This window comes from Arvicanthis niloticus, chromosome 9, assembly GCF_011762505.2.
Source record: "Arvicanthis niloticus isolate mArvNil1 chromosome 9, mArvNil1.pat.X, whole genome shotgun sequence".
Classification (NCBI taxonomy): domain Eukaryota; kingdom Metazoa; phylum Chordata; class Mammalia; order Rodentia; family Muridae; genus Arvicanthis; species Arvicanthis niloticus.
Genome location: NC_047666.1, coordinates 81,534,092 through 81,552,656, shown reverse-complemented (window position 1 = coordinate 81,552,656; position 18,565 = coordinate 81,534,092). Strand labels below are relative to the sequence as shown.

The following is an 18,565-nucleotide window of genomic DNA, read 5'->3' as shown; positions in this document are numbered from 1 at the left end:
TGCATGCGATCTGTTTTATTAGGTGTCACCCTGATGCACAGTTCACTTTGTTTACTTTGTTACAAATACAACAATGTAGCTGGCAGAGTCACACCTGTGTGCTCATCTCCTTTGGACACTGCACAATCCAGAAGACAAACCTTGCAACCAGACTCCACTTTTCAGTTGGAAGGTGACGTGCTCATGTATAATAGCAAATACATATTTGTGTGTGTGTGTGTGTGTGTGCGCATGTACATATGTACATATATACTCACGTGAGCATCATGTACACGTGTATTTTCACTTAGGAAAAATAACTTGCTCAGATAGTAGCACAGACTAAATAAGCCATTCTTTGTCAGTTCTATTGTACTTTCTAAAATTACAGTTTATAGAACTCCACCATCTCATTTCCATCTGAGGGGGAAAAAAAGTTGACTTTTAATCAGTTGAGAGCCAGGTGCCAGTAATAGTTGTCTATCACATGGCATATCACGTCCCAGTAACTTGACACATAGTCTTGCTGTTTCTTGTCACTTTGTGGATAAAGCACAGAATGGTCACATATCTTCCTTGAGGTCACACAGCTAAGAATTCATAGCATTTTTTGTTTAAACCTTGGTAGCCTTCAAATGCCCCGTGCCCTTGCACGGGTGACACTTTCTCGCAGGCTTCCCAATGCTTTTGGAAGGACAGCTTGCCTACTTCCTTCTCAGCCTTAATGCCTGATGAGCCAACTCCTCTTTTGTTTATTTATTTATTTATTTAAAGAACAATTTTGATCGTTGATCCTGGCAATGAAGCAGCCTTCTCTTTTCTTGCTATGCCTGATTTTCACACTGACTTTTAAAACGTGGACCCGAGGCTTGGTGAAACAGGAGTCTGTACCTTGGAGACATCAAGTGGGAGAGTGATGTCTGGAAGGAATGTTCCAGGATTGTTCAGATTGGTTAGAAGGATTAGTCATAGTTTGGTTATAAAGTCAAGGGTTTCCGCCTCTTCCGATAATAGTTACCTAATTTACATGGGTTTGCGTTCAAGTGTTTCATATGCAGTGTTCCAACAGATAACCAACACACAGCTTTCCCCTCTTTCTCAACCTGAAAGATCACTTTTAACTCACCCTGAAGGAGTCTGGGCTGCAGAGCAGGGTTTGGAAGATCTGTTGACTCACACCTCAGCTATTTGTCTTTCTGTTTAGTCCCAAGTCTCCACAGCCAGCATCAAATGGCCTGAAAGATCAATATTTGGGTTCTGAGCTTTCTGTGTGAGGGTGGGAGGGCACTGTTGCCCACCTTTTAAATTTGCCCCCGGATGGTTTTATCCTAGTTTCTTTTCCTAGCCTTTTCCTGAGCTAGGAAAGGCAAGGATGGCTTATCAAGCCCCGGTGGCCACCTCCACCACTGTGGGTCCCCGCCTGTTAGTCTTTTATTGTTACACACATTCACACCTCATATATTTTGCTCTAAAACAGAACATCTGAGTTGATTCTGCATTTGCAAAGACCTCGGAGAGATGGAAGATGGATTTAATGTTGCCATTTTTAGATGGGGCTGTAAATAGAAAGGCAGCTGTCCTTGGATGCATAGCTGATATACGGTACACACGCTGAATAGAAGAAGATGAAAGATTGTGCCCAATTAATCCTCACAAAAAACTCACGTCTCAGCCATCAGAAATCTTAACCATAGTGTATTTATTTATTCTACACCCTCACAGATGCCATCTCACATTTTGAAGGGAACCCGTAAAGAGAGGGGAGATGGCTACCATCCCCAATAGGGTTCAAGTGACCTCTAATATTTTAGATTAAAGAAACTATCCTCCTTTTAAATCCTGTGGACAATTCAAATCTACATATATGAATGAGCAATCAGTATTGATTAAAGCACACTTCTTTATGTTGTGAGGTCAAGAGGTTGTTCTTTATAGGAACTATTCCTTTGCTGGAAGAGACTGAAGCAGAAAGTTACCATGCAAGACAGAACATGGTCGTCACAGCAAGAGAGCCCCACAGAAGGCTACCATTGAGTAACAGTTAAAGATCTCTGTAACAACTATCTCAAGTACATTGCTAACAGGGTAGGCATGATAGGTAATTAACCCTTCCAGAACTTTCCCCAGATACTACTGCCTCTATGGCTGAGGAGATAACTTAGTAGGTCAGCTCCCCAGCACCCATTCATAACCCCGTAGCAGCTGGATATGAGTACGCATGCTTGTATTCCCAGCTGGGGAGTATGCATGCCTGTATTCCCAGCTAAGGAGGCAGAGGCAGAAAAACTCTTGGCACTTGTTGATCTTGCCAAATTGGTGAAATCCGGGTACAGTGTGAAAGGATTTGCCTCACAAAATCAAGTGGGGAGTTGTCTAAGGAAGACACCCAGCCATGACTTCTGGCCTCCACCTGCCCACACACTTATTTATGCCTACGACCATGCCTGCAGGCCTCTCACTCAGCATGAAGAAGTGGTGACTAATAAATATTTGAATGTTAAAATTAAGTGCATAAAATTAACTCATTTAATCATTGTATACACACATGGTTTTAAAGTTCAGGCGGTAACACAGGAAGACAAATCAACTGCCCTCGAGGCCGTTGGGTCATGGTGTAAGGCTTCGTGAAAGTGCTAATGACTCCCAGGGAATTTGAGGAAGAGTTTCATTTAATAAATGATGAAGGGAATGGATCATGACCATAGAGGAGATAATAACATCCATGAAAGAGGAACATCGCAGCCAGAAATAACATGGTGTGAGGCGCTGTGGTATGGGGACACATGAAATTGGCTAGGGTTACCTTTCTCCTATATACTTTCTATTTGTGAAGGATGGCTGTTGGAAGCCTTCAGTCAGGAGGAGGGTAGGTAGATCAAGTAAATTATGGAGAGAATTTTACTTTTATGACTCTAACCACAGCTTGCTTTGTCTCTAGGACATCCCTGGCTTTGAATCCTGACTCTGCTCCTTTGCTATTTTGTGATCTCCAGTAATTTCCTAAACCTCCCAGACTCCATCTTCTTTCGCAGTTACTGTAAGTTCTGACACTTACTATAATGCAGTGCATGGGCCAGACATGGTGGTGCACTACTCTAAACCTAGCCCTGGATGAACAGAGAACCCTGCTGTGCAAGGCTAGCTGGATCAGCATGGTGAGATTCAGAGGAATCTGGTCACGTGATGAGACAACATTTTAGAAAACAAGGGAATAACTATAAGAAAGCCCTGTGTGTAACGCACAGTCAGCCTATATATGGCACATGGCTATCCCATGTGTGGTACACGGCCACCCCATATATGTGGCATATGGCTGCCCTGTGTGTGGCACATGGCCAGCCACCCAGTGTATAATCGAGAATCATTCCCTTGCTCATCTTCATCTGAGTCTTCTTGGCCACTGTTTGATAGCGTTGCCTTAGTGTCTGCCTTAGTCTGCATGAAGCTGGACTCTGGAGGGTTGGTGGAGAGAGACTCAGGAGCTCTAGGGCAGGGTTTAGAGACCTGAGTTTTAGTTCTCAATGCACGGTGACTTCAAGTGTGCACCATCAATTCAGCCCTCTCTCCAAGGGATGACTGGGAGATGTAAGTCTGTATGACTCACAACCTTGTCAGTCAACTCCACGTCTCATGGGCAGCCCAGGGACCTGAAAGTGTTAACTTACATAGCTGAGTTCCAGTAAAGGCTGACTAAACCAGATATTTTCTGTTCTGGTGTGATATGATTTATAACACCTAAACTCATTTTAAAGAGCTCTGCTTGCCCCATGTGTGCAGAAAATGGCAAAGCTCAGAACAAGTAATTCATTAAAATCCAGGAAACATACAGAAACAGCCCAGACCTGTGGCCTCATATCTGTTATCCCTGCATTCCAGAGGCCGAGACAGGAGGATCTCCATGAGTTTGAGGCCAGTTTAGGCTACACAATGAGCAACAGGCTAGTCTGGGTTAGTGACGGAAAGCTCATCTCAAAACAACAAACAGCAATAAGAAGAGTAAAACCCACGAAGGAAGAAAGAATGAACCGACAGAGGCAGTGATTGGCAGCTTTGAGCTCGCCCACGGATTAGAGGAGCAGGCTGTACAACTCGAGGCTGTGATAAAGCATAAAGCTGCAGTTGATCAAATCATCTAGAGAGGTGCACATGAAACATACTTGCTCAGAACACTCACTTTCTCTCTAAATGTGGAGGAGTCCATGCCCAAAAGAAGGTGCTGTTGGCGGGGTCACCGGGTCTAGGACAGTTAAGAATTCAGACCACAGCTCTTTGATGTGCTTCCTCCAAAGACACAATGTAACAACTGCTTTCTCAAAACATTGTTTCTCAGAGCATTTTGAAGTGAGCAGGCATGGCCCCCGTAGTCTCTTGATGTTCCCTCCTTTCTGTCTCCCACTTTGTTTTCACCTGTTAATCTTGTAACCAGCCACTTACCACATGGATTACCTTGTAATTGAAACTGTAAACACCCATGGCAGGTAACCCTATGGTTGGCAGATGGTCTCCCTGGTGTGTCAGCTGTCGCAGACACATTAAAAAAAAAAAAAAAAAACTACAATGTGGGGAGAGAGAGAGAGAGAGAGAGAGAGAGAGAGAGAGAGAGAGAGAACAAAAGATAAAACAACAACCCACAAAGAAAAAGAACCCAGATTCTATAACTTGAAATTTAACAGAATGTATTTGCTAACACTTTCCAAGCTGCCTCAAGACCAAAACTTATGTAGAGAACATTTTCTGTGGAGCATGAACTGAAAGAGAAGGGGGGCAGGGGGGATGAGCGTTGGAAAGCCAGCAGAGGGAGGGTGCAGCCACAGGCTCCTGGAAGCTCAGCTTCAAGTTAGTCTTTTGGTGGACTTCTCTTTTGGGGGTGGAGAGCTGAGCAGACATCCCCTTCAGTTGTTGGTTGGTTTAGCTCATTCTCAAGGCAGTCCAAAGGGGAGAAATGCTTGTTCAAACAGTAGATATTCCATAAAAGCTAACAATTATGGCAGGGTCTTTCAAAAGGGAAATTACATTAAAGATGAATGAGGGCATATTGAAATAATTACATTTTAAGGTGTGTAACATTAAAAGATATTGAATAGAATATCGACTGTTTTGTGGAAATAGCAATAATGAGATTCCTGTCACCTAATCTTACAATAATTGGGTTATTATTATGCAAATGAAGGTGTTACTTTAAAAAAAAATAGTCAGGGAGCCAGGCAAATCCTTCAGGCAGCTCTTTATGCTGCAAGCTGGGCTGTCACTTCTTAGATGGAAGACCCTCTTCTCACCAACTTGGAGACACTCATTTTATGATTTGCTCTTCGTTTACACCATGATATTTTTCTGCTGCCACAGGTAGCAGATTGGTGGCTGGTGATGTAGCGTGTGTGTGCCTGTGTTAGCTTAGGTGGACCCCAGAGGAATAATTAAATTGTATAATTATTGCCTACTGTCATTTCTCAAAAATGAAATGGAGTCACTTCTGCCAAGGACACTTGCTGCAGCCTTATCTCCCCCCTGCACCCGCTCTGTCTCTGTTGTGTGATGTCAGGTGGTGGTTGAATGTCACAGGAGCCAACAGGTCATGTTGGGCTAGTAGACCTCCAAGGACACAGTTGTTTAACTATTGTGACTGGGACAGAGAGTCCATTAGTCATGCTCAGATCACCAGCTGGTTTTGTTTGGCTCCCGTGGCACCCATTAGATGAGGAGAAATAGATGGGGCAATTATCCTATTGGTTCAGGACCCAGGTAAATCTGTGTGGTATCAGGGGATGGTATTTCACACCACTGATGGCCCAGGGGGAAGTTTGTTTCCTGGCAATGTATGGTTTCAGTACAATGGCTACTGTAGGGCTGTCATGTTTCCAAAGAGTGACACAGAATTTTGCTCCATTAATTCTCCAGCTTCAAGCTTTCCTACATTGAGAAAACTCGGGGATCAGGTGTAGGCTGAACCTTACTGACATCTCATGATGGAGTTACTTATTTTTTTTATATAGATTGAATACTCTAGATTAATCATGGCCAAGCAGTTTTGAGCAAAGCACAAAAGACAAATTTCACTCACCCAGTACTTTTAGTTCCAAGGATTAAGAGGTCAAAAAAATCTAAGCCTTATCAATTTATTTTAGAATCAACCAAGACTGGATAAATGTCAGGGCAGCAGCTCAGGAGCTATGTCCCCTCATCTTTTCAGGTAGGACCAGGCTCTGGATGGCTGGTGTGCACCACAACTCTGTTGTGTCCTGTCTAGTAGACAGATCTCAGAATCCATTCCTGTTTATGTGATGACTGCTTCTAGGTGATGTTTGTTACTAGGAATAAAGCCGAAAATTTAGGGCACACTCTTCAAGAATTTACCGTCCCAAAGAGATTAATTCTGATTCATTATGTTTCAGCAATACTGCTAATTCACTTGCCTCAAGAGAGTGGGTCATTTAAAAAATCATTTTTTCTTGTTATTTTAATCTGTTCATTGCATTCATTTATTACACATGGTACCACAGTACTCTTTCTCAGAAGGGAGCCAGGGTAGGAATGCGACTGCTCTTAAAGTTAATTTGTGGAAAGCATTTTTGGAAGTGAAAGGTTTGGGTGCTGTTGCAGGAGCCTGGGAATTTCATTTGCAAAAAGTCTGGTGTTTCGGATCCGCATTTTGTCCACGGTGTGCCAGCTTAGTTTCTAGGTTTTGTTTTCCCCATGGCACCTTATTGCTCCTTGCTTCCAGATCTCCTGGGCTGGGGAAGAGAGGGCTGCAGGGCTGAGCAAGGGAAATGAGGTATTTTCAACATTGTGTCTTGCATCTTCTTGGTCTTCACTCCACCTGGTCTGATAGGAGCTATGTAGACTATATCAATCATGTTGACCTTCCCCTGAACATATTTATTTCCCTCACTGAGGCTTCCCTTGAAATCTGAGACAGTTATCATGGTGGAAACCACAAGGAGACCAGTAAGTGGTTCTTATAAACAATAGCATCCACCTTGCCTCCCATGGACCAGGCTATCTAGACATCCACAGGCCTTGCCATTCTTGGGTTTCACAGCACAGGTTCCCTTGATTAAGGCTGTTGTGCAGCTGACCTTTACAGATGGGATTACAGTGAGCCCATGAACCGCAGCTGCCACAGCAGTGGCAGGTACCGCAGATGAGTGTCCCCAGGTTGGAGCATAGAAAATTTGCAAAAGAATGAAACAATAGAATCCAACCAATCCCAGTAGGATCTATAAAGATGAGAAATACATTTTTAATACATTGAATGTCCCATTATTTTTCTGCAAACAGAGCTTGTAGTGACTGGTGTGACATTTGTTGCTAGCAGATAAGAATGGGACATCACTGGACCCAGAGCAGGAGACTGTCCTGCCACCAGGTACAAGAGTGTCAGACTGTATCTTCCAGTGACAGGCAGTGAAAAACTACCAAAGAGGGCCCCAGGCAAGCTAGGGAGACTGCCACTGATACCCATTCCATAAGGCAATAGCTTCATTCCCATACTGCGGGTGCATACTGGTTGAGGATGAGGCTCCTTTGAATTTTGGTACAATCGACAACTAAGAAACTCTTCTGGGACTGGGAGATCACGGTCAGGAAAGTGCTTGCCATACAAGCCTGAGAATCTGGGTTCAGATCCTGAGCCCATGTGAAAGCCATGGTGCTTCACACTGAAGTGGCCATGTGTGTTTGTAATCTGAGCACTGAGGGTAAAGGCAGAAAGATCTCTGGGGCTGACCTCTATGTTCAATGAGAGACTGTGTCTCAAAGATACTGTGCGGAGGAATGGGGGAAGACAGTCGATGTTGATGTCTGGCTGCGACATGTACAGGTGCTTGCTCATGGATTTGCACATGTAAATGAACACACACAGGGAATTGTTTTAATTGCAATAACTGACTGATGATTCATGAGTATACAAACGTCTTCCCCTCTGTTTTCATCCTCCTTTCTTTCTCTTCCCTTTGTTTTGGAAACACATTTATACCTTTTTTCCTTATGTTTGGAAACTAAAATGAAAATCATGAGAACTAGGGGGCCAGTGGTATACCTCTGTGACACTAGGGGGCCAGTTCTTTATATCTGTGACATAGTCCAAGATGAGTAAGTACTCTTTAAACGTCACCTAAGTCAGGAAATACTTGACAAATAATTCCAACAACTTCTCCATGTGTTCTACCTACTCACCGCCCCATGCTTCTTCTAGAAGTATCATCTGAACGTGGTATTTCATTACATTTTATCATCTAATCATGCATCCATTAACACTATAATTAGCTTTGTCATTCAGGACATCTTGGTATGTCCTTCAAGTTTCTTTTAGTCTGTGAGCTACTTCTGTTTGCTTCCTTTCCTTCTGTCTCACCTGTTTGTAGACGTGAGTGGTTGCATTTCTAATGGTGGGACTTTTGGTGATTGTACACTCGTGGTGCATGGAATGTTCTTTTGTATCTTCTGAAACATAGCTGCTGGCCTTGGCGACTTGTCCAAACATGTTGGATCCCTTTGTAGGACAGTAAGAGGTGCTATGACTTTTCATCAAGAGGAATGTCACCAGTTTCTTCATGATGTGACATTCCCTGATGCTCAGTGGTTGTAACAATTAACTCATTAGGGTTGCAAGGTAGAAATAACCTTATTATTGCATCTTGGGTTTTGTTTATTGTCTATAGTCATTTTATAAAAAGATGCTTGCCAATCATTCAAGTACCAACTTCTACAGGTCATAGAGAAAATGTAGGGTTATTAAAATTATTGTAGCTTCTACTTTTAGATTTTATTTTTCACTTGTATATGAGTTTTTATCTGAATATATATATACATATACATATATATATATATATATATATATATATATATATATATATATGCCTATGAACCATGTGCATCCAGTATTCATAGAAGCTATAAGAGGGCATTGGATCCCCTAAAACTGAAGTTACAGATGGTTGTAAGCCTCTATGAGGGTACAGGAATTGAATCATGTTGCTCTGGAAGAGCAGCCAGTGCTCTTAACCTCTGAACCATCTCTCCAGACCTCTTGTATCTTTTCCTTCCCCCTGTTCTCAAGATAATTGACTGGCTCTTGTCTTCCTGAGAAGTTAACTGAGTGTCATCCAGTGAATACCATTGGATTCGCGAGTTTCAGCACAGTCGATGGGTTCTTGCAGTTCTTTGCCTTTGAAAGCCAAAGTGTCTTATCTTCTCCTAAGGTAAAATTACATTGACTGCCAAGTTCTTCACTACAGCTGTAGAACTGGGCCTGTCCAAATTTTTACTAAATTTATACAGAACCTGCCCCCATTGATTTCTGTCAGAATCCATGGTATATGCATGCTTTCTGTGGTCATCTGTACTGTTTGGTCAATATGCAAAGACCTAACCAGAAAGACTTACTTTATTTGTCTAAGAAATATTAGCTCCAGTACTCAAGTGTTAGTCTGTGACTGTCAAAGCCCATCAAATGTTTTTCTAATGGCTTTAGAGAAGGGCAGTCTCGATGTGGGAAAGTCTCATCTATATTGGGCCACAGTGTGAACATTTGAAGTGTTCCTGACCTCAGTCCTCTTGCCTCATTATGACAAGATGTTATTCCACACCATATATTTGGCTCTACTAGGACTACTTATGATAATCTTATTGCAAGTGTATGCCTATGTACCTGCATTTCGAGGTCAGAGAACCGTCTTGGGGATCATTCTCAGGAATGCCATCTACATCTTTTGAGTCAAGATCTGTCATTGGCCTGGAGCACTGGCTGTCTACCCAGCCCAGGGATCCCTCTATTTTCTGCTGCACCAATCTAGTGATTACTTAATAATGATGTTCGTATCAGAGGTGGGCATTGCTGGGGGCGGGGGAGAGTCTAGATAAGATGCTATTGTTCTTATTGTTAGATCCAGTTAGACTCATGAAGATGATTTTAGATATTCTCATCTTCTTTTCCTTAAAGAGACTAAATATATCATTAACTGGGATGCAGAAGGCATCTGTGGTTCCAGTTTTGACAAGCACAGAGTGTGAGAAAGAGTCCGTCCCTTCTGGGGATGCTCACACATTAGTGGGATCTCTTCCATGCAGGTGCTACTTTTCTTATTGCTATGACAAATACCTGACAAAAAAATAACTTCAGGACAGAGTGGCTTATTTTGGCTCATGATTTGAGACTACCACCCATCATGGAGGAAAAGGCTCAAGCAAGAAAAGATTCAGCTGTGACAGCTGGAGTGTGACATGGCTGGTCAGTCACACTGCACCCACAGCCTAAATCTTGATCATAGCAAATGTCACACATTCCTTTGGTCCACATGAGTGCCATCTCATTTCTATATCTAAGCCATGGTTTCAGGAGAATTCTATTTATAGGTTGACTTAGGTCCAAGTTCAACAACCATTCACTTGCAGGAACTGTTGAGTCACCGTAGTTTCCTTGAACTTTCTGGGTTCATCCCAGAGTTTGGATCAGTCCCTCTCACTGTGTAGGTCTTGAATGCAGAGGTTGGCATAAAAGAGAGATGGAGGAGAAATCCCTGGTGTCTGTTATCCATGCCTTAGACTTATCTGAGTCCTTATGTAACCCTCATATTTGACTGCGGTGTGGGTGTGAGTACTGATCGGTTGTAACAGAGAGAAAGAGATCAAGAAGAGAAGCTCGCATGGCATAAGTATCCAGGGTATGGGACGTGGCTACAGAGATCTTTGAAACTATTCTGAGATTTAAGTTTCACTGTATATAAATTACATGAATAACCCCATCAGTCCTTTAAGACTCTAAATGAGCTCAGTGACAGCCAATCTGCCCAAAACAGGACTAAACTTGTCTTTCAGATGTGCTGTGTACAGGGAGTCTTATTGTGATGATTTCCCTGTGATTCCCATAGCCCCTCCCCTGTACTTCCCATTCCTCCTCCTATTCCAGGCCAGAGAATGTCTTGTGTTCTACCTCTGCTGCCTTGAGTTTTTCTAGACCTAAGTCACTGTCTGCCTTTCTCTTCTGCTTTCTAGATTTTTCCTCCTTTCTTGAAACTCAACAATATTAATTAGTTCATTTTTATCATCTCTGGGACTAAAGACCTTGCAGTCTTGGAGGAAATGTGCAAGATTTGCTGTCAGTCAAGTTGATCATCAAGATTTAGAGTCACCTAGGAGACACACTTCTGGGTATGTCTGTGAATGAGTGTTTCCACAGCCCACACCCATCCTGAATGTGGGTAGTGCCATCCAGTGGGATACAGGCTTAGAATGAATAAAAAGGAGAAAGTAAGTTGAGCACCAGTATTCATCTCTCACTGCTTCTTGACTGTGGGTGCAGCACGACCAGCCACCTCACCTTCTCAATGCCACGGCCAGATCTGTTCTCATCTATCCCTTTCCCTCCACGATGGACTTAGGGAAGGAAGGTTTGTTTCAGGGTACAGCTTCATGTTGAGTGAGTCATGAAGGCTAGGACTCATTTCGTGCTATTGGTGACACAGGGTATGACCTGCTTATCTGGATTGAGGAGTAAGGTTATCTATAACATATAAGCTTCACCATTATGGTTTTACATCTGCTAGCAATGCCATGTCCAAAAATATCCATTTATTTTCAAAAATTGTACCACCATCTGGGATACAAGTGTCAAACATAAGCACCCAGGGAGACACTGCATACCAGCTAGCACTGCCTCTATGGAGTCGCCATTGGCCAGCTCCTCCTTAGGGTCCTTCCTGCCATTTTTTCTCTGAAGATATTTCCATATATTCCTTGTTCACTTCATTTCAATCAACATGTTGCCTTTTGAGGAGTCTTTGACTTTCTGCCTTTGAGCTGTTACTAACATCTTGTATTATTGATTATCATCTTCTTGAAGCGGAGACCTTTGATATCTTAAAGAACCCCATGGAAAGTATCTGCTCTTCATGATACCAAGTCAATAAGGGGAAGACTTGAGGACTTTGTCGTTTTTTAGATATAAAACTTCCATTTATCGAATGATGCTGTAGCGCATGCCTTCAGCTCTCCTCTCAGCTCTTCACGCACATACAGGAAGCACTCTGTCTGGTAGGTTAAATAAAACCTGTCTTGAAACAGTTGAGGGAAGGACTGGAACTACATGGCCGTGCTAGAGAAACCACTGGTACCTCATCAATAGCTCACCTCTCGCTCAGCTCTGGGTCTCATCTCTCCCATCGACTTTCTTGGGATTAATATTATGGAGAAGCTCATTACAAAATTGGTAGTTTTGCATCTAAATAGCTTTTAGAGGGAGGAAAGACAGAGAAAGAGAAAGACAGACAGAAAGACAGAAAGAGAGAGGCAGAGAGAGAAAGAGAGAGGCAGAGAGAGAAAGAGAGAGAGAGAGAGAGAGAGAGAGAGAGAGACAGACAGACAGACAGACAGACAGACAGACAGACACAGAGAAGAGATACGGAAGATGCCGAGGCAATAAGATTGAGTTCTAAGATCTAACAGTGAGTGAGGGTGAACACACTATGTGGCTTCCTAGAGTTAGGTATTGTATGCTAAGTCCTAAGCAGCCATTTCTAGAGTTTAAAGGAATTAAGGCCAATTCTCCACCCCAAACTCTGAAAATTAACAGGTCTAGCTGTCCAATGGGACAGTGTTTAATTTAGGACAAGGTTTGGTGTTACTGATGAAGTCATGTGGCCAGCATCCTTCAGAATAGAAGGCATGCACTGATACTGGTACCAGCTTCCACATAGTAGGGTTTCTATTAAACCATGTTTGAATGTCAATGTGCATAAATCATTTCTCCTGTGGCACCTTCTTCTGACACTCAGGGCTGCTACTTATGTATTTAATCTCATATTTCCATCACCTCTTAAATGAACACATATTTTTAAATTTACTTACCTGGGACTCCTAAGCCATGTCTTCGCATTTGAACACTTTCATGGCTCCTGGTGGTCTCAGAGAAGTCAAACACAACCACTGATTGGTTTGTGACACTACTGTGCTAGTTCTGGGATGAAGGAAGCACATGGACTGGCCAGGGAAATTGCCCTTCATTGCCTAAGCAGGTGACATAGGAGATGCTGGAGATAGTGGCTGTGTGACATGGAGGAGCCCAGGATCTCCCAGAAGTTAGACATGTGTCTTCCATGAGGAAGACTTGCCAGGCCATACTGAGCTGCAGATCCTAATGGGCTGGCTCTCAGAGCACAGAGATGAAAGTGGGGAGATGCTGTTATCTCTGGCTCCTTCCTGCTCTGCTCCTGCTCAGGCCTGCAGCAAGTCTTGATATTCAGGTTCTTCTTGCACTCTCAAAGCCAGGAGACCCCCCACTGTCTCAGGGGCCTCAAGTCCTCCCCATTCCAGATGCCCAAGATGAGTTTCCTATAACTTTTTTTTTTTTTTAACGTTATATTTCAGGTCCTTAAAAAAAAAAATCCATGGACACACAAACCAATGTTTTTTCTCTAACTCCATCCCCTAGACATCCTGGATACTGTCTCACATTTACATCTTTCTGTGCTAATGACTTTCAAATCTTTGAAGTACTTGGATCACAGCTTCTTTTACTAGTGAGTTTAATGAGTTTGTTTTCTGTTTCATCAAACAAAGTACATTGCAGGTATTGCTCAACAATATGTTTAATTTGACTCAGGATTCATACAAGGGTTGAAACTTTCTACAATACTAATATTACGACCAGAAATTGCATCTTATTTATGGAAGGTACTTGGGTACTGCTGTTACTATGTTGAGAACTTGCAGCACGAAGCAGAATTCACCAGCCCAGCTCTCAGATTGGTATGTTGATCCTACCCCTTTCATCTGTTTAGTCCTTTGTTGTTGTTGCATTTACTTTGTGTGTGTATCCCTGTGTGTTCGTGTGTTTTTGTGTTTGTATATGTCTCTGTGTGTGTCTCTTTGTATGTGCATGTGTATGTATGTATGTGTGTGTCTATGTGTCTGTGTGTATATGTGTGTATCTTTGTGTGTGCATTTATATTGTGTATGTTTCTGAGTGTGTGTGTGTCTGTGTGTGTGTGTTCACCTATCCATGCACGTGGAAGACTGATGCCAAGTGTCGTCTTGCGTTACACTTTTTACTCTTGAGATAGTGTCTCTCACTGAATGGGTTCACCACTGGCTGGCCAGTAGAGCCTTAAGATGTTCCTGACTCTTCCCTGCTCCCAGGGTTGGGATCAAAGCTGTGTTTACAGGCAGGGGTGCTAGATTACCCAAGTTCAGTTTGTCATATTTGTATAGCAAATAGTATACTCCCTGAGCTACCACAGTGGCTCCTGATCCATTACAGGAGTGAGCATGAACTTTCTTCTGGTTCTGGAATGTAGAACTTGCTGTTTTCTTAGGGGTTTGCCTCTAATCAGGAACAATGGCTCCATGTGATGAATAACGCAAAATATGCTATGATGTCTAAGTCAGACGAGCCACATGTGGTGGTTTCCACTTGATCCTTTGTGGTGTGATGGCTGGGAAGGTGAGACACTGTCCCACCCAGTGTGGCTCATTAACACAGAAAGAAATTCATTAATAGACTGTCTTCCCTTGGCCAGTCCACAGTGCTAATGAAACAGGGTCTGCCCACCTACTGAGTTTTTACTAGTGAAGTCTTGTCTAGACCATGGATATTGGCAGAGGAGATATATATATATATAAGCAAAATAGGTATATACACACACACATATATATACATATATATACATGTGTGTATGTATATACACACATATATATTTGTATACACACACACACACACACACACACATATGTATATACCTATCTTGCTTCTTATTTAACAGAGGGACATACAGGGCTAACTGACAATATACAGAGTAAGCTTGGGTCAGCTGTTTGGCTGGTCTTTGGTGTCACAGTGGGGCCTTTCTGCTCTTTGTCTTTCCTTTCTCAACCCCATGAGGCAAAAAGAGAAACAGAAGAAAGAAGGAAGGATAAATAAATAAATAAATAAATAAATAAATAAATAAATGCATCTACTGCAGACATGGCACTGCAGTAGCTGCTCAGAGAGTGCTGAGATTCCAGGAAAAAGCCCGGAAGAGAGAAAAGGATGAGGGCGAAGGCAGTGTGGACAGGGCATCTTCAGAGGTATCTGTATGACAGTAGCATAACTCTGGACATGGTGGTATACCATTTAACCATTTGCAAGCTTCTTGTGTTAAAACATCCAGGAACATGGCAGCCCTGTCTAGTTCCAGTGCTGGATAGAGGCGCTGTGCAGATTCCCCTCAATACATCTAGTTCCAGTGCTGGATAGAGCCACTGTGTAGATTCCCCTCAATGCAGGTGCTTTGGTTGGGTGGCTGCTCCTGCAGAGTCCCAGTTACTTTCTCACTCGGGGACTCTCTGCTAGAAATATCACTCATGAACTTTCTGGTTGTTTGTCTTTTGTTCATGTGTCTCTGTTAGATGAGGGGAAGCCTGGGGCTCTGTCTTTCCGTGATGCTACATAGTGTCCTGTTACAGCACACTGGTACGCAGCACAGGGCACCCACAAACACATCTAAGGCTTTGCAGATAGCAGCTCAAGAAGCCCACGTTAACTTGTGAGCTGTGTCTTCCCCAGGAGTAAACAGTGTATGTGCGTGGCTGGGATCTCAGCTGTCGAATGCTGACTTTCCCCCCAGTGTGAACCGAGTATTTGTTCATATTTAGACAGTATCTAGGTGGAGGTAATTTAGACATTTAATCAGATATAAAGCCATGCTAAAAACAGGAAGAGCTCATTATAGATTCACAGATCTGTGTATGTGTGTGCTCAGGGATGAAAATAATACTGGGATATATTTCAGAGGAAAGAAATGAGTGAAAATAAGAAAAAAAAACCTAATGGATTTGAGCCCAAGTAAATGAACCTCTATTATTTAATTATAGTACCCGACTGGGAATATAAATGGAAGATGAGCAAGAATGTTCTCCCTGGTTTGGATTGTAGATTTCTTGACTAAATGGGAGTGCCTGTCATTCAGAGCTACACGCAGAGGCCCGATGCTTCATAGAGTGAATCGGGGAACAGAGAAAATATTTTGGGAATTGAGGATGCTGTCTTTTGCACACACTCAAGGGTTTCATACCTAGAATGAGTAAAATTCTTACACTGGAAGAAGGGTGGTGTCCATCTGATTCCCAACTCTGTGCTTGCCTATAAAGGTGGGAAGACCTCTCACCTGTGCAGAGGAAGTTGATTTACAGTTTCATTTTTAGAACCTTTGTGGGCTCCTGTCTAGAATATCGATCAGGCCATTTATTTGTTATCTATTGCTACGTTTGGCAAGTGGGTACGTTTTCCACCCTGGTTTCCTGGTTCTGTTCCAATGCAGATGACTGGGGGTGATCCATCTGTCATGTTCTTCTTTTGCCTCCCTTAAGGAAATGAAGTGTAACTGAATGCCAAGCCGACTGTTCGCTCACTGGAGATAAAAGTTACTATTTCCCCCTCTCAGTGTAGCTCAGTGTCCACAGACCCTGGTTCTAGCTCAGCTCTGCAACTGACTCATCTTTAACCTTGGAAAGTTAACTTTCTATGTCTACAACTGACTGTTGATAACAGTACACACTCAGTAACCTGGGTAATTGTTGTGCCTGCTTATATGCCTAGCAGACAATGGGTTGGTGATAGTTCATGGCATGGTGTCTTTTTTGTCTAGAGTTTCAAAGACATTTCAAGGCTTATACTCTCAGTCTTTTTAAAAGCCGTCTATTCCAAAGTGGTATAAATCAAATGACAGATACCTAGGTGTTTTGAATCATTAGAATTATTACTCCTCATGTCTGCTATCTGTCTTGCAAATGTGAATATGTGTTTTTGTTCTAGATGATAGAAATCAGGATAATGTTACCTATAAGTACATTTATTCAGTCATTTAAATTCTTAATTTACTGGTTTTACTAGTTTTCAGAATTATTCAGTAGTGCATATCTCATTGATTCATGCCATACTTCATTCAAACTAGTAAGCTGGTGATACCACCTTAGCATGATGTTATAGGTCTATAATGACATATGCCTAGAGAAACCACTAAGAAAGAAATGACTGGTAAAATGCCCAGCGCAACTTAAGAGCATTAAAATGAAGTCAAAACTGAAAAATAAGAATTGAAGGCAGGAAGAAAGCAGAAGTGAGAAATATTTGGGAAATCCCAGAAAAAAATGCAGGCTTAAAGCCATAAAACAGCAATAAACATATTAAATGTAAATGGCCTAAAAACAACAATTAAAAGATACATTTTCAGAGCACAAAACAGAATCAAAATGAACACATCTATGAGAAACTGTTCATTTGGGTATGGTGGTTTATATCTATAATCTCAATACCTAGTGAGGCTGAGGTAGGAGGATTTCTATGGCTTTAAGGTCCATTTCTGGGCTACATAGTGACTGCTATATCAGCCAGGGACATATTCTAAAACCTTGTCTAAAGAACAAACAAAACAATAGAAAAAAAACCTGTTGAAACAAATAGTGTGTGCAAGTTGAAAATGAATGGATAAGAAGCTGTACCACACAAACATTAATGGAAAAACGAGAGTTGTTCTATGGACACAAAAGCAGTAATTTTGAAAGCAAATTAAACCACTGGTTTATAGGATACTGTATATTTTAATGTTTTCTTGTCCTATGTTGGCAGTTTTGGATGCATGTATGCTAGGAAGCTGAACTGCAAAACAAATGGAAAAATGAGAAAATTGAAAAGAAAATGGCCAAGTCCACAGCGATAATGGAAGATGACAATCGCCTCATTGCCCACCGCCTCTCTCTTGACCTGTTTTGTGTAGCCACAGAGGTCTCTATCTTTTGCTGGATATGCTTGCCAGCTGTCAACACAGGGCCTTTGCTCCTGCAGTTCCTGTATCCAGAGAGCAGCTCTCTCTGCTTCCATCTTTCACTTCCTGCAATCCTCTGTCCACAGGTCACCTCACTAAAGAAGTCTGCCAGCCTTCTAGCAGGAGTCATGTTCCTATCAAAGTCTGTCCCTTTACTCAGTCCATTTCTTTTGTCTCATAAGAATCAGATGTGAAAGTTTCAAATATTCAGTGTCTTGAATACATATTCAGTGATTTTTCTCCACGCTGTGCACAACTCTCCCATAAGACTCAATTAATGAGGAGCCTCTTCTCCCTGAGGCACCACAGCAGGATTGTGAGGTAGCTGGTCATATTGTATCAGCTATCCAGAAGCACAGAGCAGGTCTGGGCTAGGTCTGGGCTATAAAACCTCAAGGTCCATTTCCATTGTCCCACTTTCTCCAGAACGGTTCTACCTCCTAATGTTTCCATAACCTAACAGGGTTTCACCAACTGGGAACCAAGTGTGCAAACACACAAGCAGATAGAAACTTCAGAATTCCCTAGAAGGCTTCTTTATCATATATATATATATATATATATATATATATATATATATATATATATATATAATTTGAAACATGTTATTTGAAAATGAACTTAGCAATGTAATTCACTCATTTATTTTCTCTTCTACTGAGTACTCTGTGTAGGTGGGTTTTCAGTGTGGTGTTCTGTCGTGTGCAGTTGATTGCCTTTCAATAGTATTTCTCCAAACTAAGTTTTCGCAGCAATGACTCAGTCTTTGTAGACAATAAATCTAAACGATT

General features: G+C 42.1%; 1 protein-coding gene across 5 annotated transcripts in view; it reads left to right on the top strand.

Moving 5' to 3' along the window:
* Sox5 (SRY-box transcription factor 5) overlaps positions 1 to 18,565 on the top strand; it is a 943,910-nt gene that overhangs the window by 136,709 nt on the left and 788,636 nt on the right. The gene's annotated exons all lie outside the window — the stretch shown is intronic.